The following is a 24,925-nucleotide window of genomic DNA, read 5'->3' as shown; positions in this document are numbered from 1 at the left end:
CAATCAAACATCAATCTTGTGACATAGGTGTTGCCATAAATCCCCATTTTATAAGTGAGGAAACTGGAGTTCAGAGAGGTTAACTGATTTGTTCACAGATTGGGCAGTAGAGCTAACACTTAAACTAGAGAATCTGTAGAGAAACAGAACCAATAAGACGTATATGTGTATCTATATGTATGTGTATATATGTGTATATCTATATGTATGCATATATATCTATATATATATGGGGAGAAAAGGTAGAGGGAGGAAGGGAGAGGGAAAGTGAGAGAGGGATTTAGTCTGTGGAATTGGCTCATGTGATTATAGAGGCTGACAAGTCCCAAGATCTGCTGTCAATAAGCTGGCGACCCAGGAGAACCAATGTGTAGTTCTAGTCTGAGTCTGAAGACCCAAGAAGCAGGAGAGCTGGTGGTGTAAATTCCTGTCTGAAAACTGGCAGGCTTGAGACTCAATAAAAGCCAATGTTTTAGTCTGAATCTGAGGGCTGGAAAAGATCAATACCTCAGCTCAAGTCATCAGGCCACAGAAGTTCCTTCTTACTCAGCCTTTTGTTCTATCCAGGTCTTCAACTGATTGGAGAAGGCCCACCCACATCAGGGAAGGCAACCTGCTTTACTCTCTCTGCCTGAAGAAATGTTCATCTCATCCAGAAATACCCTCACAGACACACTCAGAATAACCAAATATCTGTGCTCTCCGTGAGCCAATCAAGTTGACACATAAAATGCACCACCACACAGAACTTCTGAGTCTAATTTAAAACTCTGTTTTAAAGCTCAATTACAATGTTATGCCCTCTTTCCAGATCTATTTTTGAAGCTGTCATCAGTGTTCTTGTTTATGTCTATATTCCTGCAACCATTTTATCTATTGTCATTTATGCTGTTTCCATATGTGATTCTATTGATCAAGACTGCATTTTCATAATATTTATAATCATATTAATACTTTAGAGCTAAATAGGGCTCAGCTGGGGGTGATTTTTGCCCTCAAGGGGACACATGGCCATGTCAAATATTTTTGGCTGTCACAACTGCAGTGCAGGGATGTAAGGGACAGACTTCTGGCATCTAGTGGGTAGAGACAGGGATGCTGCCAAAGATCTTGCAATGCACAGAAAACCCTCCACAAAAAAGAATTATCCAGCCCCAAACGGCAGTAGTGTCAAGGGTCAGAACCTGCTCTAGCGTAAGGGTTTTTAGGGTCAATGGTGGGTTTTGGGAGATCTGTATATGCCATGAAAACACATACAGAATTTACTATGTACATTTTATATAATTTTTCCCCCTGGGGAGAGTCCATGGCTTTTATCAGATTATGACAGAGGTCCATGCTCTCTGTGATGAATCTAGCCAACTGGCAATTAGCATCAAACTTCTTTTGTGCCTTCCTGCGTTGCAGAGACTGAGTGGCCACAAACTATATTCCCCAAACTCTCTTGTAGCTATAGTACTGAACATAAATTCAGCTCTTTCAGGTATACGGGAGGAGAAGTGAGGCGGGAGCCATATTCCTGCTTCTTTGATTGAGTTGGCAAGTCTGTTGGTAGTTCTGTTGGGTTTGCTGCATTCTCTTTTCAGGGTCCAGCCAAGAGCTTCCTGGGTTGGTAAGAGGGGCAGTGCAGTGACAGTGGTGGTGAAGACAGTGGTTTTCTGATCTTAATACACCAGTAACCAGAGAATGTTCTGAAGTCCATTGTTCCAGAAGCAGGCTTCTTAGTTCCATCTTTCTGATAGATGCAGAAAAAGCAGCTCCTTGGATGGACCATTTTTTGAAATGATTTCCAGGAGTTACTTCTGGAGGCCCAGCCTAGAACTTATTCCTCCATACCATCTAAAATTTTGAAGGCACCTAATTTCCTGTATTAAATCCTATTCTACTTAAAATACTGAGACAGGTATGGGTTTCTTGCAACTGAACCCTACTGACACAACTCCAAAAAGTTTATCACTACTGATTTGTTGGAATTCTACCCTGATGGGGCTGTCAGTTGATTCTTTTTTCACTGTACTCCTTTCCCTAGATGGCAAGATCTCCTTGATATCTGTGTCAGAGAACTATTCAAAAATGTTCCACCTAGAGCATCAGTAAGCTTGTCATTGTGGGGAGTAAGCAAAGACCAGAGTCCAGTGTAAAACAGACTTTGTTAGTATATGACTGCTACTGTGTATGTAAGAAATATTGGAAGGTTAACACTAGAAAAGGCCCTAGAGACCATCTAGTTCAGTTATTCTCAATCACAGTGGAAAATTGTGGCAAGTTTTTGTTTGTCACAATGACTGGGGAGTACTAATGGCATTTAATGTTCAGAGACCATGGATGTTAAACACCTGGCCATGTGCAGGACAGACAGACCTTCACCGCAAACAATTGCTCTTTGCCTGCCAATGTCCACAGCACGCTTGTTGGAAAACACCAGTCTCCTTTTTTTACCAAAGAAACAAGTGAAGAGCAGAACCGTGAAATGATTTTCCTAAGGTCATAAGAGCTCATAGATCTAAGACTGACTCCCAAGGCAGAGATCTTTCCTCATCATACTAGGAGAGGTCCTCTGATGTCACTAACTGACCTAGGGAGCCAGAAGATAACCCTGGAAATGCAATTAAGAAAAAGAACTGCAGCAGGTCTGTCAGTTACCTGATATTCAGTTAACAAGCACCTAAATGGCTAAGCCGTTGTTTTATTTTGTTTTGTTTTGTACATGGGCAGAGCAAATTCTAGCGCTCATTACTCATGCTGTGCCAATTGTTAAATGTTTTCTATATTACCTTGAATTAGAGAATCTTGAAGAAAAAACGTGAACAGAGAGACTCTGGCTTGGCATTTAACTTTGTCCTCAACATAGTTACCCCATCTCACAATGCTTATTCCTCAGTGCACACAGGGAATTTTAAATTGTTCTTCCTTGTTCCACTTGATCACCAAGCAGTAATCCATGTTTCAAGAGGACACCTTGATTGCTGAAGATTTTGTCCCTGCTGTGAGGTTTTCCTGTTGGAAATTCTAGATTAAAATGGAACGTTTTGCAAATGTTTTTGAGACTCTCAAATTGTCCCCAGGATTCCTGTTACCTCACTAATTGGGCAGGGATCAGTGATTAGTTCTTACTTTGGAGAAGAGTATTTCTTGGCTGAACAGAAAGCAGATTTAATGGGTAGGTTGCTTCTTCCCAATGTAGAATTCACCCACAATCATCTTTCTCTAAGAATCAGGCTCCTGAATCTTTTCTGAGTAGCATTGTAAGCTTGCTATTTACTTACATGGTAATTTTAAAAATAAGGGTATTATAAATGAGATAGACAATTAAGCTAGAAATTAGGACATATTAAATTAAATCTTGACTTTGAACTTGAACCTGTGAGCAATAATCATCCATACCACCTATGACAGTGAACTGCTTTTTGGTTGGGGTCATGTCTTGTTGCTTTTCCCCCTGCACAAAGTAGGCATTCATTCCTTTGTTCATACCATTGTTAAATAGCCACTGCCGGATGCAGAGGATTTATCTAAGGTAATTTATCTAAGGCTAGGTGTTGGTCTGTTTGGTGGGTACTGTGGTTTTATTAGTAGTATTTTACAATGGTCTATGTTTCTCCATTTTATTTATCCTTCCATACAGAAGCCTAAGGGTGACAGTGACAATGATCTAGAGCAGAGGGGGCTCTATAAAGTGGTGAAGAAAACCAAATAGTCCTTGCTTTCAGGAGGCTTATAGTCTGCTGTACTAATTGTACATTGAACTAGAATAGACTTCCTTACCAGAAGATTATAAGGATTAGTGAGAAAGGAAATAGTTAAATACAATGCCTGACTCAAGTGAGTACACAATAATTTATAACGGTTATTATGTTAATTATTGGGTCAGTTTTTCACAGCTATTTTCTAATTGTCCATCCCAGCTATATGAGTGCCAGCCAGTATCCTTAGTTCCAAATCATTGTCAGTTTCACCTCCAGGCTCCTGTACAAAATGAGAAATAGAATGAAGAAACTTAGGCCATTGCAAAATAGCAATCATAAAATTACTATACCCCCAAACAGACTGACACCTTGGCTAGAGAACATTAAATTAGCTAAAATTTCTGTTTTTGTTTTTCCATTCAGGAAATGGAAATCATAATGCATGCTACCTTCCCCTTCTCCTGAAGCTGGAAGAATTAATGGGGGACTAGATTACAAGTTTATTAAGTGTGTAGGGTGTAGGCTTTCTCAATGGGTAACACACTATGGTGACAAGCTGATATCTTAACAATAACACTAGAGAAACTGAACACAGATAAAACAATGCTGACTTCATGCTCCATTTGAAATTTGATATGAGTGAGAGTGGAAACAGTCTGTGTACATCAAATGGAAAAAAAATGGAATTAATAAAAAAAGACCGAAGAACACCGAAGAATTAGAATTTAATGAGAAAAATAATAGGAGAGCTTAGAAGACATTTAAAATGAAAAGTAGAGTATAATGTAGGCAATTGCATGAAGTATGGTGCAATCATAGCAACAGAATTTTCGTTTGCGATAAAGAAAGATGACATTGTTTGAGAAAAAAGTCAGGTCCAGCCTCTGCCTAGCAACAACCTGGTGACTTTGGGCATCACTCAGTTTCTCTGGGTTTTAGTTTTCGCATCATTTCAATACTAATACTGGCCCTGATTCTCAAAAATTGTCTCGAAGTCTCATAAAAGGTAAGAAATATGAAAGGGCATTGTTGTGGGCTTAATTATGTCCCCCTTAAATTTACATACTGAAGTTCTAACCTCTAGTATATCAAAATGTGACTTTATTTGGAGATAGGACCCTTGAAGAGATAATTAAGTTAAAATTAGGTCATTCGTGTTGTCCTTAATACAATATGACTAGTGTCCTTATAAGAAGAGGAAATTCGGACACAGAGGGAAGACCATATGAAGACATAGGGAAAAAGCAGCCATTTATGTCAGTCATCTTTGTCTCTTATAAGACAAAGAGAGAGACCTCAAAAGTAACCAACCCTGCCTACACCTAGAATTCAGACTAGTAGGCTCCAAAACTGTGAAAAAATAAATTTCGGTTGTTTAAGCCACCAAGTCTGTGCTACTTTGTATGGCAGCTCTAGCAAATGAATACAGGTTTTGACAAGATAAAGCCTGTATTTATTTGTAGTTTCCCATTGCTATAGACTGAATGTTTGTGTCACCCTCCTACCCCCAAATTCATATGTCCAAGCATGAGGTGTAGTGTGATGGTATCTGGAGATGAAGCCTTGGGGAAGTAATTAGGTCATGAGGGTAGAGTCCCAACGATGGAATTATTGTCCTTAATAGAAGAGAGAGAAGTAGTTAGCTCTCTTCCTTACTTTCTCTTTTCTCTTTCTCTCTCTGTCATGCAAGGCTATAAAGAGAAAGAAGCCATCTGCGAATCAGGAAGAGGACCTTCCCCAAGAACCCAACCATGCTGGCACCCTGATTTTGGACTTGAAGCCTCTAGAACTTGAGAAATAAATCTTTGTTGTTTAAGCCACAGTATACCATTATAGAAGCCCAAACTGACTAATATGCCCATGTACACTGAGTTATTGTAAATGCTCAATAACTTGAATGGAGCCATAAATGACACCTGTTAACACTATCTAATATTACAAATATTACAGTCTATTTTACTGTGAAGATGATACTGAAGGAACACAATTAAGACATTTAAGAGGTAGAATCTATGTTACTGAATAACTCAATGTAGAAGGTGAAAAGTATAAAACTAGGATGACGAGCAGGGTTACAACTTGGGCAGCTGAGCAGATGATGGTTGCATTTGCAGAAATAGGAAACCCAATAGGAGGGGTGGGCAGGATTTGGAATAACAGAGTAGTTAACTTTGATTAATACTGAGTATAACTCATCTTCCTAGACTGCTTTTAATACCTCTTTAATTCTATAGTCATTTTATGTATCTTTATTGCCTTAAAAAAACAACCACTAAGTTTTGTAGGTCTATTTTTCATTAATGGTCTTAGATCCTGCAAGCAGTCCCTGACTTGAGACTACTTCAAAGTCTGTGCTCTTTCCTTTTAAGTACATTGTCCACAAAAAATCAGCTGGAGAGGCAAACATGCAGAAAAGAGAAACAAGCATATGGAAGGAGAACAGGGTACAAATATACCCCTTAAACATGTTTCATTTTCATTTCCAAGAGAAAGCACAAGGCCACAGATTTCAAGGTTAATGTATTTGAATGTGAGTGGGTGGATGGTGATTTTTGCTAAAAATACATTTGGTGAGAGGAAGAAAAGATGATCCCTGCTTCTATCACTCTCTTTTTATTCATAGCTATTTTATTTCCTTCAGTGGAATGTTTCCACATAAATTGACAGACAGCTGTCCACATGACTTCACTTGGAGGATTAGTGCTTTTTCGGTCCAGTCCTTGTTGTCCTTGTAGGAATGACAGAACTAGAAGCACGTTTACCAAATTCTTCCATCAGTTCACTGAGGCCTGTTTCAAAAGCCATGGAAAAGAAAGGGTTAAAGGCAGTGTCTGGGTCTGCAGAGTCTTCCTAGGAGACAAGGCAGGTTCAGTGAGGGTGAGCTACCTTGTTAGCCTTTTTTTCACTGCCACATCTATAGTGAAGGATACTTCCATGCCGCTGATTGTGGCATTTGACTTTACCACTCGAGCTCAGTGTTCCGCAGAAGAAGTTTGGGAAAACAGATGTACATTTTTCTGTAGTTTTGTGTTTTTCAATAATGAATAAGAATAGAAAATGTTTATACTTTAATCATTTATTTTAATAAAATGTAGCACCTTAACTGTATTTACTTAAAAATATAAATACTGCAATTATTGTTAACACATTTTGAAGAACAAACTTGAAATCAATTAACACAGTGAAAAGGTTAAGCGGGAAGCAATCTACTGTTTTCCTGTTTGTTTCTAGAAGTCATATTAAGGCTTTTGGTGCCAGTTAGCAACTATTACTTTATCAGGTCTTCCAGCTGACATATTTATCAACAACCACTGAGAACAATCGGCTCGGGTTTGAAGAGATGTTTCCACTCTTTCTGAGCCCAGAGAATGCGGATCAGTAGCTCATTAGCATGCAGAAGCCATGGGAGAACGCCTTGTATTGCAGATAGCATTTTATCACTGAGAACAATTGATACATATACAAAGGGGCTTCAAAAAATCTTCCTAGAACATAAGCCCTGGCCTCCCCTAGTCTCCTTGCCCCTCCCTCACCCCCAGCTGTTGTTTTTAGATTGTTGATTTCTCTGCTTGCTTGTGGCTGCTCCTTCAAAAGCACAGACACTGCTCTGTGTTTGGTTTTGTCTTGTTTTGTTTTGAGCTGACTGGAACTTTTGAAGCCCATCAGCCTTTTGGGAACTCTGTGGCCCCAGTGTGAGATATAAGGAATGTATCAGAAAGGAAACAGGCAAGATTTTATAATGTGTCTTCTCTTCTTTTGACGGTCCTTTCTGCTAAACAAAAGGCATTCTATTTTCTCTGTTTTTTTTCTGGGGAGGGGATAGGGGGAAAGACATAGAGGGGGAAAGAATGGAAAAACACTCACAGACCCCCACCTTCCAGGGGAATGTGTTTCCAACACACTCAGGGCCCTGCTAAACCTGTGCGGGGAGGGGTGGGGTGTGGGGGAAAGAGCCACTTCGAGGCTGAGGGCTAGAGGAGGGTTTCAAGTGTGGAAAGGAAGGTGTTTCCTAGGCTCATGCTTTCTGTTTGTTGGAGCCATTGTGTTAACTGAACAAAGACCCCACCAGGCACAGCTGTTTTATTCCAAAACTTGCTGATCCACACAATTTCTACAGAGCTCCAACAGTTGTTCTGGGCTTATAAAGGACATTTGAATAGATGGTTCTAATTCTGACTGGCACTGGAGTGTAGGATTCGGACCTCCCCGAATTCAGAAATGCTCTTCAGAAATAGCGTTTGTCCAAGGGGAGAGATGGGAAATAGAACATTTCCCTCCTCTTCCCTCCCCTAATGGTCTATGCTGGCTCGGCTGAATTGTTTAGAGACCCATTTCATACTCCATCTTCCTTTCAGAGAGGCTGCAACATTACAACTCAATTACCATATGACAATATTTAGAAATGATCTGAATGAATGAAAGCAAACAAGCACATAAACACACACACACACACACACACACACACTCATATAATTTCTAGCTAAAAAGCTAATCTATTGAAAATGTATCTTTAAATTGATAGTTCCTTATTTCCACCCAGGACAAACATGAGGGCAGTAGATCATTACACATTTCTTGATACCATTAAAATTCCTCCTGGAATACAATCTGGAACAATCTGGAATGAATATAAAATCTTAAAGATATCATTTTTACCACATCCTACTTCAGAGCACACTGAGGGCTTAAACTGTTCTGTTTTGACAAAAGCTCTTTGTCTTCCGAAGTTGTGAAAACCGAATTCCTTTCAGCGAGGGTCCTCGATTTTCCTTTTCTCCATTAGGACCACAAAACCACGAACCAGAAGCAGCTTCCCGCTGGAGTGCTGCTTCAGCATGTCTAGAGGAGCTGTGGGTCTGCATGCAACCCTTGTGAAAGGAGAGACAGGCCCAAGGAGCCTGTACTTCCCCAACTACACTCTGTGCGTCAACCTTAGCGCATAGTTCACGTCATCTAACACCATGTTTGTGTTGCCCCTGAGTGAATGTGTGAGCCAGGATGGTAGTTAGGGTGGCCACAAAATGCCTCTGTTTCAGGGCTTTGGATGGTGAATAGTGTGGTTATAGAGTGGTAGGATTACTTCTTTCTTACACTTAAAGGTTGCTTTTGAAAATGGCGCCACAGATTTGTGATTTCATCATTCAAAGTATTGAAACTTAACAGGTGTTATTCCGAGTACAGTGTATCCATACACAAACATATTGTTTATGGAGATGCAGCCTCTTCACAAACAAAATGCTAGACTTTCTGAGTCCTTGTTAAGAAGAGTAACATTGATCTGTAGTTAGAAAGTGCTTGACCTTTGACTGGACCTTTGACCTTTGACTGTTACTGTAATGTAATAATTAAATAGAAGGCGATATTCTTGATCTGCCCCATTTGCTCTCTGAATGGATTTTGTGTTGTTGTTTTTTTGTTGCGAAGAAAGGAGGGGGATTATTTGTCACTTCTTAACAGCTGTCATATATATAACGTGTCGTGGGACTTATATGCTATCTGTTTTTGTTCTTGAATTATTTGGTTTTCCACAGCATAATGGGGACTAGAGTAAGCAAGAGAGGCACCTAGGGTGAAAATTTAAGGAGATACTCACTGTTAGGGTCATGCAAGTCCCAGCCCTACTCCTTAAACATAAGGATCCACTTTCCAGAAGCAAAACAGAACACGTCCACTCTCAACCTTAGCAGAGTAAAATCTTTGTCTGCCATTTTATTTTTAACAAAGCCCTGATACGAGAAGCGATATTTATGAAGCACCCTTCAAAGGATCTGCTGTTCACCTATTCCTCTAGATACTATAGGATCTATTCTTAAATCCAGTTATTCTGAGAAGAACACACAGTTGGACTCTTTTTACCTTAGCTGCTTTCAGAATTATATCTTATTGAGTTTTCGTTTAATGACGTTTTCTTAGCTTTTATCAGAAAAGACTATTTTTAAAAGTCAAATCAAATCCATAACTATATCTATTGAAGAAATCTTACTTGGGACATTTCCTCTAGAATATTCAGTGCTTCCTAAATTAATTTAGAATTTAGTGCTAGGAAAAGTTTTACCTCCCCTGAGGAATAGTTACGAATCCCCTTGTGATGGTTGATTTTATGTGTCAACTTGACTGGGCTACAGAGTACCCAAACATTTGGTCAAACATTATTCTGGGTGTGTCTGTGAGGGTGTTTCTGGATGAGATTAGCATTTGAGTTGGTTGACAGTAAAGCAGATTGCTTTCCCCAAATGTGGGTGGGCCTCATCCAATCTGTTGAAGGCTTAAATAAAACAAAAGACTGAGCAAGAGAGAATTCACTCTTTGCCTGATGGTCTTTGAGCTGGGCTATAAGTCTTCTTTTGCCTTTCTGCTCAGACTAGAAGTTACATCATTGGTTCTCCTGGTTCTCAGTCTCCATAATCACGTGATCCAATTCATAACAATAATTATCTCTTTCTTTCTCTCTGTCCCATTGGTTCTGTTTCTCTGCAGAAACCTGATTAATGCACACCTTTTCTGATAATTGATGTCATGTACTTTCCTACATCCTCTTTTTCCTTTTGTGTTCAGGATGCTCAGATCTAAATTTGAAACATATCTCTAACATCTATTTTAACCACAGTTTATCTGTGTTTTAGTGTGTTTGGGCTGGGATGCTATAACAAATATATCATAAACTGCATGGCTTAGTAACAGCAAACATTTATTTCTCCAACTTCTGGAGGCTTGGGAAGTACAAGATAAAGGTACTGGCAGACAGTACGGGTGAGAACTGGCTTCCTAGACAGCTGTCTTTTCAGTGTAACCTCATGGCAGTAGGGATAAGAAAGCTGTCTGGGGCCTCTTTCATAAGGGCCCTAATACCATTTATGAGGACTCTTCCCTCATGACCAATCACCTCCCAAAAGCCCCATCTCCTAATACCATCATTTTGAGGGTTGGGCTTTCAACATATGAATTTTGGGGGGACACAAGCGTTCAATCATAGCAATCTGCTGTTTTGTCTTTTTACCTTGGATTTGATGATCTCCTTTTATTCATATCTTTTAATAGCCACAGTGGTCTAGTTTACTTTATATTTTAACATAAAAATGATTAATATTTATGAATGCATACCATGTGACAAGGCAGCTTCTAAGTTCTTACTGGAGATTATTCCATTTCATTCTTATAACAATCCTACCAATTTACTATTCCTGTTTTACAGGTGAAGAAACTGAGGCATGGAGCAGTTAAATAATTTGCCGAAGCTCATGTAGCTAGTAATAATAAAGCCACAATTTGAACCCTGACAATCTTCTCCTGAGTCAGTATTTTTAGCCAATATCCATATGATCTTTGTTTGAATGCATTAATACACAGGCTGCCAAAAAACGTATACACATTTTAAGAAAGGAAAAGACTGTATTAAAATTTTAATACTCAATATATACTGATAATAAAAGATGAATACAAGTCATGTGTATACATTTTTTTGGCATCCCAGCTATAATTATATTTTTATGTCTTTATATAAGCTATTTCAAATACTTTGAGGAGAGAGATCAGTGTATGTTTTATTTTGATTTTTTTTCTGCCCCAAATTTATATTTAAACTACAAAAACTGTTTCACTTCTTACTATCTCTCTGCTATATGCTCTTTTTCTGTGAAATTTTTATTTTGAACAAATTTAAGCTTACAGAAGAGTTGCAAGAATAATGCAATGAACCCTTGGATGCTTTTCACCTGGATTTATTAGTTGATTAAGTTTTTGCTATGTTTGCTTTATCACTTTTATTTACATCTATATCATTATTATTATTATTGTTATTATTATTGCTATGATTATTTTCTAAGCTATTTGAGAGTAAGTTATAGGCATCTTAACTTTTCACCATGGAATATATCAACACATATCTCCAAAGGACAAAGATATCCTCTTATGCTATATGATTATGAAGTTCAAGGAATTTGAAATCCATACAATGCTATTTGAATTTCACCAATTACCCCAATATCCTTTATAGTATTTGTCTCTCTAATTCTTTCTTTTTTTTCCTTTCTTCCCTCTTTCCCTTTTCTCTCCCTCCTTTCCTTCTTTCTTTCTTTCCATTTTCCTTTAGTCTCTCTTTCTCCTCCCTTCCCCTTTCCTCTCCTCCTTTCCCGTTCCCTCTTTTTCTTTCTCCTCCAGGATCTAGTCCAAATCATATTTTGCATCTAGTTGCCATGCTTTGCTATGTTCTTATAGCATTAAATGTCTTCAAACATTCACTGTCTGTTCTGCCTACGCCAGCTTTCAAGTTCCAAGCCCCTTCTCTTTTCCTCTTCCTCCCGGTGTTTTATAACTATTTCACAAGGAAGTGTGGGCTGCAGGTATTCCTAAACTTTCAGGCTTCTCCTTCCTGAAGAAAAGTACATTTTCCTATTTGGTTTCTTAAAGTGGCTGCTTCCTATTACTTCTAAACATTTAGAATCTATCAGACAAAACACACATCAAAAAATTGAATTATTTTTCTCCTTACCTTTTCATTGGAAAACTTTCTAAACTCTGTTATAGATGACATTTGATTGTTGTTGCCCAAAAGCTATGTAAGATTAACAAAGCCAGAAGCAGTGGAGTATAATTTGAAGACCAACTATGCTACTGAATAGGAGCATTTCAGAGTGTGATGTTCTGAGGGTGAATATATGTCACACTTCGGAGGGAATCTTAATTGAAAAAAAAAAAATCAAATCAGCATATCTTTGTGTCAAATATAACTGTATTTGAAATGACATTATCTTCTAATTTTAAAGCAGTTAGGACAAAAACAAAGAATATTTCCAAAGTGAAATAAGACCATTTCCGTAATTTCCTAAAATACATACTCCACACATCCTTCAAAGTACCATTTAAGTTTAAACCTATTGAATTAGACATGGACATACTCATAAAGCAAGGATCAGATAATCCATGTTCCATCTACCTCCCTCCTGAGGAACCAGCATTTTTAATCCATACAAGATTATTTTGATGCTTAAAAGGGTATGTTTGTTTGACAGTGTAATTTAAGTAGTTTTTATTTTAAAAAGTTTTCTCTCCATCAGTTGAATATTTTAACACTCTAGTTTTAAGGCTCTCTCCCTCCACCCCCAGTCTTCACTTCAAATACTTAAGAAGCTATAAATATTTAGAAAGTTCTAATGGAGCGTACTATTAAAAACAAACCTATAAGAAAGTCTGGTATTATTTAGGTAATCTCCCCTAATTTATCTCTTTGTAAGTTTAGATACATGAATAATTTTCTGAAATGGAGTTTTATCCTCACCCATCATTTTATTACATTGCTCCACCCATTAACAAACTGGTTGGGAGAAGAAGGTGCAAAGTCTATTACCCTCTGGATAGATTATAGAACAGGAGGTGTTGGCTGAGAGTATTGGTAGGAAAATAGGAAGAGCGAGAAAGGTCTTTTGTTAAAATAGTATTGTTGTTTAGGGAATTTCAAACAGTGATTGATAACACTTACACCCAATCCAGTTGACTGCTCCTGAGTTTTTCATATTTGTCCTTCAGTGAGAGTTAGAGGGTATATTTGTCTCTGTGTTTGTGGAGATAGTGTGGTCCACAGGAAAAGGCAACTATCTGGGAATCATGAGACCCTGGTTTCTGCCTGGCTTTTGTCATCTACAGGCTTTGTGACCCCGAGCCAGAAGTTTCACCTCTCTGAAACTCAATCCTTATCTTCAAAGTGATGGATTAGCTTACTGCTTCATTTCATTCCAGCAGTAACACACAATTCTATGAGTTCTAAGAACATCAGATGGGAGCATGGTACTGTTCATTGGTATGTATTGATTGATATTTATGCGTACTCAAGCAATTCCTGTACATCTACTGCTGATTTATCTCCATTTCTCCAGTGGTTTGCCAATGCTCTCCTGGATATGAATCCAGGTAAGTTTCTTAAATTATAGGTATAAGAAAATAGTAGAGCACAATGCAGATACACAGAATTTAGATGAAATATTTTCACTTTTTAAATTACTAAAAGTAATTTAAGGGGATGGCTTTGTTCAAAATGTTTTTTCTGTTTTTCAAAATTGGGTCACAATTTATTTACCTTCTAAATAGGGGGCTTGTACTTGGTCTGTTATGGCAAATAGGCCTTATTTGAAGTATTAACTCTAAGGCTCAGCAAGAGAGAATGCTTGGTGTGATTAACAATCCATGTCTGCCATGGGAAGAGAAGTAGTCAGTGCTGTCCATTGCTTGAACTTGCAGCAGACTACCTTTAAGAGTCCTTCCTGAATGTAGTCCTCCTCCACTGTGCCCTGTCTCTTTTAGTGACATTATTCATCCAGTTGCTCAGCCCGCAGCCTGAGGAATCATCCTTGACCCTTTCCCTCCCCTCACCTTCCCATTAGCAATTCCTCAGCAAGCTCTGCCTATTTACCACTTGACTAATTCATTACCACCATCCCCATCTAAGCCACCAGCATCTCTCACTTGAACCATTGCCTTCCTCTGCTTAGTAATGTGTTACCCAATAGGTGGACTGAGCATGTGCTTGGGTCAGCAAGCTGGGGACACATTCATCCCCACTATCCACACAAACAAACAGAAGGGAGTAAAAAAAGTGGGTGGAAGAGTTTAATATCATCACCCATTTACATTTGGGTCATTTAAAGATTTTTAAAAAATTATGTTACATGCTTGCTTTTATTTTGCATTGCGTGCGTGCGTGTGTGTGTGTGTGTGTGTGTGTGTGTGTGTGTGTGTGTTTGGTAGGAGGTCAGTTGGGGAACATATTGTTTTAGGAAATAGCATCTCTAAAGGCCCGATTCTGACCCTGCTTCTAATCCATTCTCCATAGTCTAGCAGAATAATCTTTTAAAAACAAGATTTGATCTTATCATTTCCTGCTTCCCACTCCTCTTAGGATAAAGCCTAATCTCCTTATTATAGGCTTGTATACTCTGGCCCCTGCCTACTTTTCCTTGCATCCCATCACATTTCCTTTTCTCTTTTGGGTCCAGTCATATCAGTCTTTGTCAATTCCTCACAAGGACCTGTGCAGTATCTTCTTATTCCTCTCCCTGCAAAGCTATTCTGCTTCTCTCTCTTTGGCTTTTTATACTGTGACTCATACTTTTATCTGAGCTCAAATATCTGACACTTGAAGACACCTTGCTAGCATGCCAGATGAGATCAGAAGCTGCCATATTTTCCTTTCATATCACAGACTTGAGTTGTACAGTTGTGTGATCATTTGACTTGTGTCTGTCTCCTGCGCTAGAGAGTAAATTCTTTGTTCACTATTATTCCGGGGTACCAGTTTAGTACATGGCTAGATAAATACTGATGGAGTAGATGGATGTTTCCGTAATTCCATGTAACCTAGGGTTCCTTAGTAAAGCAGTGGAGTAGAAACAATCTAAAGAAGTTAAAGCCTTGTTCTTAATATAATAATGAGTCTTTGGTCGTGGTACAAGTTCAACAGTTAGTTGGTGAGAAATATACTTGGATTTTAGAAGTTCTTCATTATAGTAATTACCTGAAGTGTTACTAACAAACTTTGCATGGCCAAACAAAACTCTTGATACCATTCCTTTTCCCCCCATTAAATAATATATTCCTTTCACAGCAGTCTCTCTTAATAGCTCAAATCCTTGATGTCAACCTTGGCTCCTTACCTTCTCTCCTCTACCAAATCCAATTTATCAGCAAGGTATATTGGCTCTATCTTAAAAAAAAAAAAAAAAAAAAAGAAAAACTGGAATCTGACTCTTTTCACTTCCCCTGCTATCATCCCATTTGTAGCCATCAATATCTTTCAACTGTACAACTTCAATAAGCTCCTTACTGGTGTCCCTGTCTCCGGTGTTTGCTCCCTCAGTCCCATCTTTACTGAGTAGTCAAAGTGGTTTTTCACAAAATACATGTTAGACCATATTATGCCCTTACTCAAAGTTTTTTTTGCTTTCTTGGCTTTATTTTACCCTTCACATAAAATATCATTCTTTATCATTGCTTCTTGCCTCCAACTTGACTTTCATATTTTTCTACTACCTCCCTCTCTTTTGATAATTTCCATCCATAAACATGGCCTCCTTGCAATTTTTTCAATTATGCAATATTTATTCTAACTTTAGTGCATTCATGCTTGCTGTCCCTTTGCCTGAAATTCTGTTCCTTGTCTCATTACACGTGTGGCTCCTTCTCAATATTCAGGTCACAGCTCAAAGGCCATGCCCTCAAAAGGCCTTCCCTAATCACCCAATCTAAAGAATCCTCTCCTCCCTCACCATCAATCTCTATCCTATTACATCTAACTTTGCTTTCTACATAGCATTTATCACCATCTAAAATTATTTTATGAATTTATGATCTACTTATTTTTTACTGTCTTCTGCTCTGACACATAATGTTAAAGAGAGAAAATCTCTGTTACCTTATTTCCTTTTTTTTTTTAAATCCAGCTCCCAGAAGAATGCCTGTCACATGGTAATGTCTCAAAATATAGTTGCTGAATGAGTGAATAAGTAGAAATTCACTTCAAAATACATTGGTGCTGGGTAAGGACAAAAAAAAAAACAAAACAGTGAAAGTATTTCTTGAAAACCATTTAGAAAGACTGTAGTCCCATGATTGTGTTTATACTTTCCCAGCCCCAGGCCTCTATCCTATAGAGAGTTTTGCTCATAAATTTACCTTGGAGCATAATCAATCAAATGGCTATTTCTGAGGAGTAAAATTTCATGATGGATTACATAATCTGCATGATTGTTACCTTTAGTATTTGATTTTTTTCCAAGAGAGCATTTTGTTAAAATAAGTAACTAAGAGTAGACATTGGTTTTCCTGGCACTGGTCAATTTGCTGATTACTTAGAGCGCACTGCGTTTTTATTTTTTCTTGAGTTCCATTCCCAATACTTTCAATGTGAAATTCACATTTTTCTGCCATTTTAAGGAAGGGTGCAGGAAGCCCCAGTTACATCAAGCACTGGATTCCTAGATGCTGAGAGATGACTTGGGTGACACTATCAGTGTTATCATCAGAACCATCTTTTGACTTTTATGCCTACTGGTACAGGTTTAACCATGAGGTGGCACACCTAAGATGGTAAAGCCAAATGCAGGTGAATTTTCTCCTGTGCTCTGAGTTTGTGGAGGAGTCATGGGTATATCTTGAAATGTATGTATAAAAGTCAAGAGTTGGTGAAGTGTAGGTAATTTTCAAAAAAAAAACATATGTGAAATGTGAATCACCAAAATGTAATATGGAATGAGCACTTGAATTTCTTCAGAATAATCAGTGCCAAATTGTAAAAACCATTATACAGTAATTTAGCAATAATTGTAAAGATTGTCAATTGCTTACCATGCTCTGGACTTTAGTTATATTAAAATTTTTAATGAACAGCTTGTTATATTATCATATGCCTCTTTGTTACTGAGGAGAACAAGTCTAGTTACATAAGAGTTTCATTTAGTTGAATTGAGATAAAATGAGTATTTTTAATTTTATCAAAGTAATGAATATATATGGTAATATATAAAATAGTACAAGAGGGCTTATAATAAATAGCAACAGTTCTTCCTATCCCTAGACAGATTTCTCAGACACTACTTAAAAAAAACAAAAAAAAACAAAACAAAAGAAAAAACAACTTTATAAACTCATTATTTAAATAGCAAAAACATGAAATAGTTATGTCTAGAAAATAGATATGATCTTTCTAAGAAGATGAATATACAATGCTAATGTGGTATGGGTATGATTCTGTACACTTGTTTCAAACTACTATGCCAAATGGTACTTTGGAATAAAATCATAGACATCTGTTAAAAATCCTCTTTAAATTATATACATAATTTTTATGTTTTTGGCAGCTTTTTCTCATAAATAATTCTACCAGTGAAGAAGAGAGTGGGGAGAGAAAGAAGGAAAGAGCAAGAGTGAAAGCCAAGTCAGAGAATAGCCAATGATGGGAAAATGAATAGAGAAGACCATGGTGCTAGTCCTCAAGCTTCTCTGTCTGTTGCTTCTGGTTGGTTAATTCTTTATTAAGAGATGCTTTAGGCCACCCAAACCTGATCAAACAAAACTATCAAGTCCTACAACTCAATCTGGTGCTTTGAGAACAAGCTCATCCAAAAAGCTTCTGATGGTGTTCTAGATTGTATAATTAGGCATTACCTTGCCTGGATAGCTTGAATGTGTGACTTTCTTACCAGTTAAAGTTGCCACTATGAACCATTTCTTAAGCATTCAACTGTCTCCATGGGCCCCTTGTGAGACAGATTATCTTGGATAGATTGAACAATCTTGGTTTGTGGACAAAATCATATTGTGAGAATACAAAACCTCCTATGAAGCCTTATAATCAACTTTCTGGGGCAAAAATCTTGGCGGGACTCCCAGAGGACAGCCTCTTTCTTTCATGTGCCCAAACACGTATTTTCTACAATCCACAGCTTGAGCAAGGCCACAGCACAGGCAAAGGAGTAGCCCACATCGTCCCAGTTGTTCCTTATTGACATTTCCTAAGGAGTTCACTTCTACACACTAGTTTCATCTATGACACTTAATTTCTGCAATTTCACTCTCTTAAGTCAAGTATCTTAAAGTTCTGGGGTGCCTTATTCTATTTATGCTCTGTTTAGATCTAAACTGTAGAACAAAGATAATTAACCATAAATGGAATTTTCATCAGTTCTATAGTGATTATTTGTGCAATAAGAAATTATTTTGCTCCAGATTCTTAAAGACCTGGTAAGACTGTCTACATGATCTCTCCTATGTACACCCCAGGATTTTCCCTAAGAATTTCTCATGTCCACAACCCAGGATGGCTTCCCTGCCCATGCTCTGCCTCTCTGTCTTGAGAACATCTCTCCACTCCTTAATATTGGGACATTTCAGCATTTTCTTTCAGCTGGCACCTTTTTCTTAATTATTCCAACCATGGGAGTGGAGTTTTAGGAACTAGCTTTCATCCAAATCGATCAGGAACAGGTATAGGAGATCATGAGTGTGCCAACCCAAGTCTCTCTGTAGCCTGATTCCAGTGGGTAGGTTAGACTATAACATAGCCACACAGATGGAGGGCTTCAAACATTGTGACCCCAGCAATAATTATATCTTGTACTACAATCCAGTAGACAGACATACACACATATGCAGGATATGTAACTGAAAAATGTATAAAATAATATTTACCTTTAGTATCTATGTAAAGTAAAAACACAAGAGAGTTCATTTAAATCTAAGCATTTATTAACGTAGAAAAATTTTTAGAAATAGAAAACAAAATCAACAACAAAAAAAAATGATGGCTGACACCTCCAAATTGGTTTCCTGACCCACTGATAGGTTATAACTGTCAGTTTGAAATACACCTATCTTAAAGAAATGGAGGGAGTGCTTCCTGAATACTTTGGTGAGTGAAGCCTCTCCTTACACTCAGTGGCTGCCATTTCCCTTTGTGTGTCTTTTTATTTCTGTGTTCAAATGCAAACATATCCCTGGACTAAGTTCTGGGTCTGGGAAGAGATGCTCTGAGATGTTATGACTCCTAAGAGCCTCCAGAGTTTGCTCCATTTTGTTCCTGGTCACATAGGATTTATGAGTGAGTCATAGCACTAGCAAGATTTTCTAGATCAATCAGGGACTCTAAGGTATTTGCCATGTTGGTCTTGGCTATGATGATAAATTAGGAGAACAAGCTGGCAAAGCAACCAAGAGGCCAGGAATCCAAGAGGAGTTTGTTGAATACATAGAGCTGGCTGAGAACCTCAGTGGGCTTCACCTTGTCTAGGAGTTAGGTCATATGCAGTAGCCAGGGCAGAAAGTTGTGGTCTACTCTACCACTCAGGTTAGACAGGTGCTCACCAGTGAGGACTTGATAACATCTACATTCAGAGCATTAAGGAAGGTCCATATATTTATAAGATTCTCTTGAATACATTCCTGTTCCATCTAGATTATTATGACTCACAACTGATCAACTATCAGCCCCATTACAATAACCTCAGAGAAGCTGTCCTTCAACATGTCAAGTAGTTCCAAATATAGACTCAGAAGTGCCTCAGGAAAAAAAAAATATCTCCATGATCTGCAGGAACTTAGAGCTCTTCCCTACTCTGATGATATTTTACAGAGGATCTTCCATGATATTCAGAGGTAAGGGTGAGATTCCTTACTCCCAGGGCCCCTGAGTGTGTGAAGACCAGTGTTTTGGAGATTGAGGTCACCATTTTATCACGCGTTGTTCTGTCCCAGCCCAGCCTGCGAACCCACTCCTCAAAGGTATGTATTTATTCTAATCTAAATCCTCCTGTGTTAATGGTGTTCATGTCTTATCAGGAATTGAGAAACTGGAGGGAGAATTTTATAGTTTTCCTACCATTGGCTTCTACAATTTCTTTCGCGAGCACTGTGGGGCAGTTGGTCTTTTTAGTTCCATAAGTGATCTCCATAATTGCAGATAACATGCTTGTACATACCTCTATTTCTTGATATATTAAACTTAGATTATTCTCTTGACTCCCCACTCTTAAAAGTGAAGATTTATTTCAAATGGTTTCACTTTTCTTTCATTCAGTTACATAATCAAAATTACACATTTTAATGTGTGTCCAAAAGTTTGCTTAGTTTTGCTTTTTCCTAGTTTTTCTATTCATTCACTCTTTTGTCTCCAACCAGAAGATTGAAGTGATATTTGTAGCTGTAAATGTAAACCAGAATGCCCTTGGGGTACTTACTTGACAAAGTCAGAATTACTCCTCCCCATGCTCCTTGTGAAATGGCTTTAATTGCCATGCAGGCCTCTGGCAATACAGTCCTATAGGAACCCATGAATGTTCAGAAGCATCATAGAACCTATAACCCCATCTAGCAGATACAAATCCTGTCCTATAAGTTCAACTGGGGTTATAGTTTTGCTTTGAACTGACTTATCTGAGCAAAAGACTAAAAGAAAGTTTATACTGTGAAGGCCTCTTTTAGCTTGTAGAATGAGATCTAGTCTTAAATCTGTAAAAGATAACTAATAATAATAATGCCATCTATCGCTAGTAGTATTGCTCAAGACCCTGGTCTATGCAGTGCCATGCACTTTCCATTCTTATCTCTTCAATCTTCCTCTTTCTCACATTCTTGATAATATGCTTACAGTTCCCTTCCTTGCCAGAGTACAGACATCTTCACAAGAAACTCAGTTTTGGACAGTCCACTCTCTGCAGAAAAGTGATGGGAGGTAAGTAAGAGCTAGTTGAATTTCCTCTGTAACAGTTTCTCTGTGTTCCCTTTACTCTTTCAAACTTCTCTTTCCTGGAGTAAGATTCATCCATTTATTTATTTAACAAATAAGTGCTAATGAGTTTCTATTTCCAAGCACTCTGATGATAAATGAGACAGATAAGAATCCAGCTCTCAGGGGACTTACATTGTGCCTGGGAAGACAGACAATGAACAAGTGTTTGCAGTAATGTATGATGAGCGCTATAGCAGGAGAAGTATAGAGTCACAAGCAGGACCTATCAAAAACATAGTCCAGATGTGGGAGAAGATATCCTTGAAGGAGGGACTTTTTAGCGGGACCCTGAAGAAAAGTGATACAGAAAGTGTTCTACAGGGGGCAGAGTGTTGTAAGTAAGGAAATGGCGTCCCGGAAGCCTCAGGTGAGAGACAACCTGCGTGAGGTTTTCAAAGAACTGACAGCAACTAGGAAAGCTGGTAGGAAGGAGATGTAGAGACACAGGCAGGAGCCACATTAAGCTTGACTTTCCATCAACTGGGTTGAGAAGACTGAAATGTCTTTATGGCCAATAAGAATAGACATCCATTATGATATAGTCAGTGTGGGAGTGATATGACCATATTTATGTTTTAGAAAGATTATTCTAGCTTTAGGGTGAGGAATGACTTGATCAGGACTTAGTGGTTGATTGCATTGAGGGTGAGAGAAAGGGAGGAAGAAGCAAGAACAAACTTCCAGTCTTTCTATGTGTCAACTGGGTTGATGGCATTTAGTGAAATAGGAAGCACTGGAGAAGGCACTGATTTGAGAGAAAGGTAATGATTTAAATTTTGAGCATGAGTTTGAGGCTCCAAGGCATCCCTTTTGAGATGTTCAGAGGCATTTGGATATGGAAGCTGGTAAACTGCCAGCTAGTAAATATTTGACACTTTGAGGGCCGGGCAGTCTCTACCATTGTAGTGTGAAAGTGACCATAGACAGTACATAAACAAATGAAAATAACTGTGTTTCAATAAAGCTTTATTTATAAAAACAAGCAGCATGCTTGATTAGGTCCACATTGATCCTTTAGCTAGGAAAATAGAGCTGGGAGCCGTAAGATTGAGAACTATTAGTATATAGTCAATGACCTTGGTTTGAAATGTCTTTATTTGTTTTTATAATTTCTGTAAACTTGCACATTTTTCTGAAGATCCTTTTCTGATAATTAAAAGTTAAAAATTAAAGTTTCCAGAAAAATATGGTTTGATGTGAAACAGAATACGTTGTGTCCAGAGACAATTGCATAATTTTAGTTATAGATTTTTATTCTTAGTGATTTTAAATAAGTTACACCACAAAAACAATACCCTAAATCCCAAGCCAGGAGTGAGGGAGATGTTATTGCTGGATGGAAAATGTGTGAAGCAAAGAGAGGTGGGGGAGTCACATTATATGGGGCAGCATGTCACAAAGCGGAAAGAGAAAGGTCTGGGAAAAGAGGAGTCACACCGCAGTTTACTCCCCTTGACACCAAACCCCTCAGGCACACAGAAGGTTGTCTTTGGCAAAGCCCGTTTGCCTTGTCAAGTCAATAAAGTTATGAACTAAATTGCCTTCCTCAGCTTGGGAAGGGACTGAGTGTACATCCCCTGGGGAAGAGTTGATCTTTTAAAAGGCATTTCTTTCCATCTTTCTACCCTCAAATAAATCACTGTATTCTTGACTCTTAAATCATTCTTCTTATCTGAAAAGGTTCTGTCTTGGGCCAGAATGTCTAAAGAAAGTCTCTGTACTCCAGGGTAGCCCTAGTGCCTGAGGTAATTGGGCGGTGTGTTCTGGATGTCTGCCTCTACTTGGGCATTGTCAAAAGGCTGGCTGCTAATGAGATCTCAGGTAGCCTCCCCACACCCACCCACTTCTTGATTTTCTTGGATGCTCAAGGAACTCATTTAGCCTCCCAGGATTGCTGGGCTTGTTTTCCTCTTGAGGACACCAAAGCTCAGGTTGGTCAAACAACGCTTGCTCTGTTATCCAGCAAGTCCACTGCAGGACTTGGAAGAGAACCAAGAAGTGTATCTCCTACTCTCTGTTCAAGGAGAGCAGTGATTTTCACACTGTGGGGCCCAGGTTTGGCTCAGGGCTCTTAGAGGCACACAGGGCCCAAGGGGAAGGTTGAGTAGGGGCCTCTGGGCTTCTCACTCCCCCAAACTTACACACACTTCAACAAGAAGCAGCGCTACTTTCTCCTGTTTTTTTTTTTTTTTCCTTCTAGAGGTTGCACTTAAGAATTCTGTAACTTGAAAAAGAAAAGCTAAACATTCCTGTTGAAAATCATGGGCCGTTTGTTTATAAATCTGTGTTTCTTCCACTCGAGTCTCTTTTTCAACTCATGTCGTCTGGTTCTTACTCTGGAGAGCCACCAGTCTTTATGAATACGTTTATTAGGGCCTGATGTATGTCATGCTGTCTGTGATTGTGATGAGGCTAATTAGCACTGGAACTTCTTTGTCTGTATAATAAGCTCCTGGCACATGCGGCACCCAGTACACATTGGCTGAATCGTGGATGAATGCATAAATGGATGGGTAGATGAATTAGATAGTTTCTTCTTGGAGTTTTATTTGAAACTAGCCATAACCTAAATAGCAATGCATCTGCCTTTATATAACCCTATCCCACTAGCTATGATCTTGGTGAATCATCTCTCGTTCATCTTTGTGTATTTGGTGCCTAGAATAGAGCCTGGCTCATAGTAAGCATTTGATGAATAAATGATTGAATAATCAAGGAGATGACTTTATAGTCAAGGTGATTCTTCCAGATGAACTCCTGTCAGAACACACATCGAGGGTTTAATATGTTCCAGGCAGTACTCTTCGTGTTGGGGTTATAGATGCTATTAAAATTTGGCCTCTACATGGTTGGAATTTTGCTCTCCAGAGTTGGGAGTTTGGCAGTCCATGGAAGACAGGGAGACAGCAGAGTCACACCATCCAAAAAAACATAAACAAATAAAAGAAAAAAGAAGGCAGGAAGCAGGCTTTAAGCTTGCATCAATACCCAATGAGGATGGAGGTGGTAAAAGAAGGCTTATACTCCCAAGGCATCTTAGAATTCTGCAAAGTTTCTTCAGGACATATATCCTGCCTTTCCCCCACAAAGACCTTTGGCATATTACAGTAAGTCACTGTTATTGATGGCAACATGTATTTTTCCTCATGTAGCTTGGTACCTAACATAGTTTAGGAGTTAGCCTTGCCTGACTGGTGGCCTCTTCATGGATATATGGGCTGTTTTCTTCTGCCTCAGCTTGTTGCCTTGCCTATAAGGGGAGAACTTCTCTACATGGAGTCTCTTCCTCTTCTTTAAATAGAGGAAGACCCTCATGATCTCTCTTGCTACTTCTAGTTTCCCTATCAGCCATTGTGGTTCTACAGTCCATTTTTTCAGTCAGAACATCAAAATTCTCTCTCTCTCACAGCACGCTGTTGGATGAAAGGCCAGATACTCCCATTTCCATGCCTACATAATCCATCATTTTGATCATATTTTCCTTGAATGTGGCCTGCTCTAAGTTTCCTTGTGCCAGTCCATTCACATAAAGCATTCTGCTCTGTGCAGCTCAAATCTTTCTCTGTAGTGCTCACACTGCTCCCTGGATCTTTCTGGGTCGCTTGGAAGCTGCTGACAATGCACATCAGCACGCTCTCTTTTTTCCAGACTATTCATGCCTTTCTCACGTCCTCTTGGACCATCTCCATCTTTGAAGTTCCCTGGTCTCCAAGGTCTATTATAGATGCTGGCTCCTTCCAGAAGCCTCTCTAGTTTTCCACAATAGTAAAAAGATATCTATAGCTCCCTGAATCTGTATTTGTTTGTGACATGTATGAAGCACCTTTCATATTCTGCCTATTATGAACAGTTATGCACTGTTTTTTCAAACACCCTCATTTTACTGATCCAAGCTAAAGCCCAGAGTGATTTCTTTAGTGATGTCTTAAGGTTAACCCATTTGAACTATAGTAGAGAAGGCACTAGAACC

The sequence above is a fragment of the Rhinolophus hipposideros genome (genome assembly GCF_964194185.1).
Source record: "Rhinolophus hipposideros genome assembly, chromosome: 11".
NCBI classification, from domain to species: Eukaryota; Metazoa; Chordata; class Mammalia; order Chiroptera; family Rhinolophidae; genus Rhinolophus; species Rhinolophus hipposideros.
Note: the sequence above shows the minus strand (reverse complement) of the source record.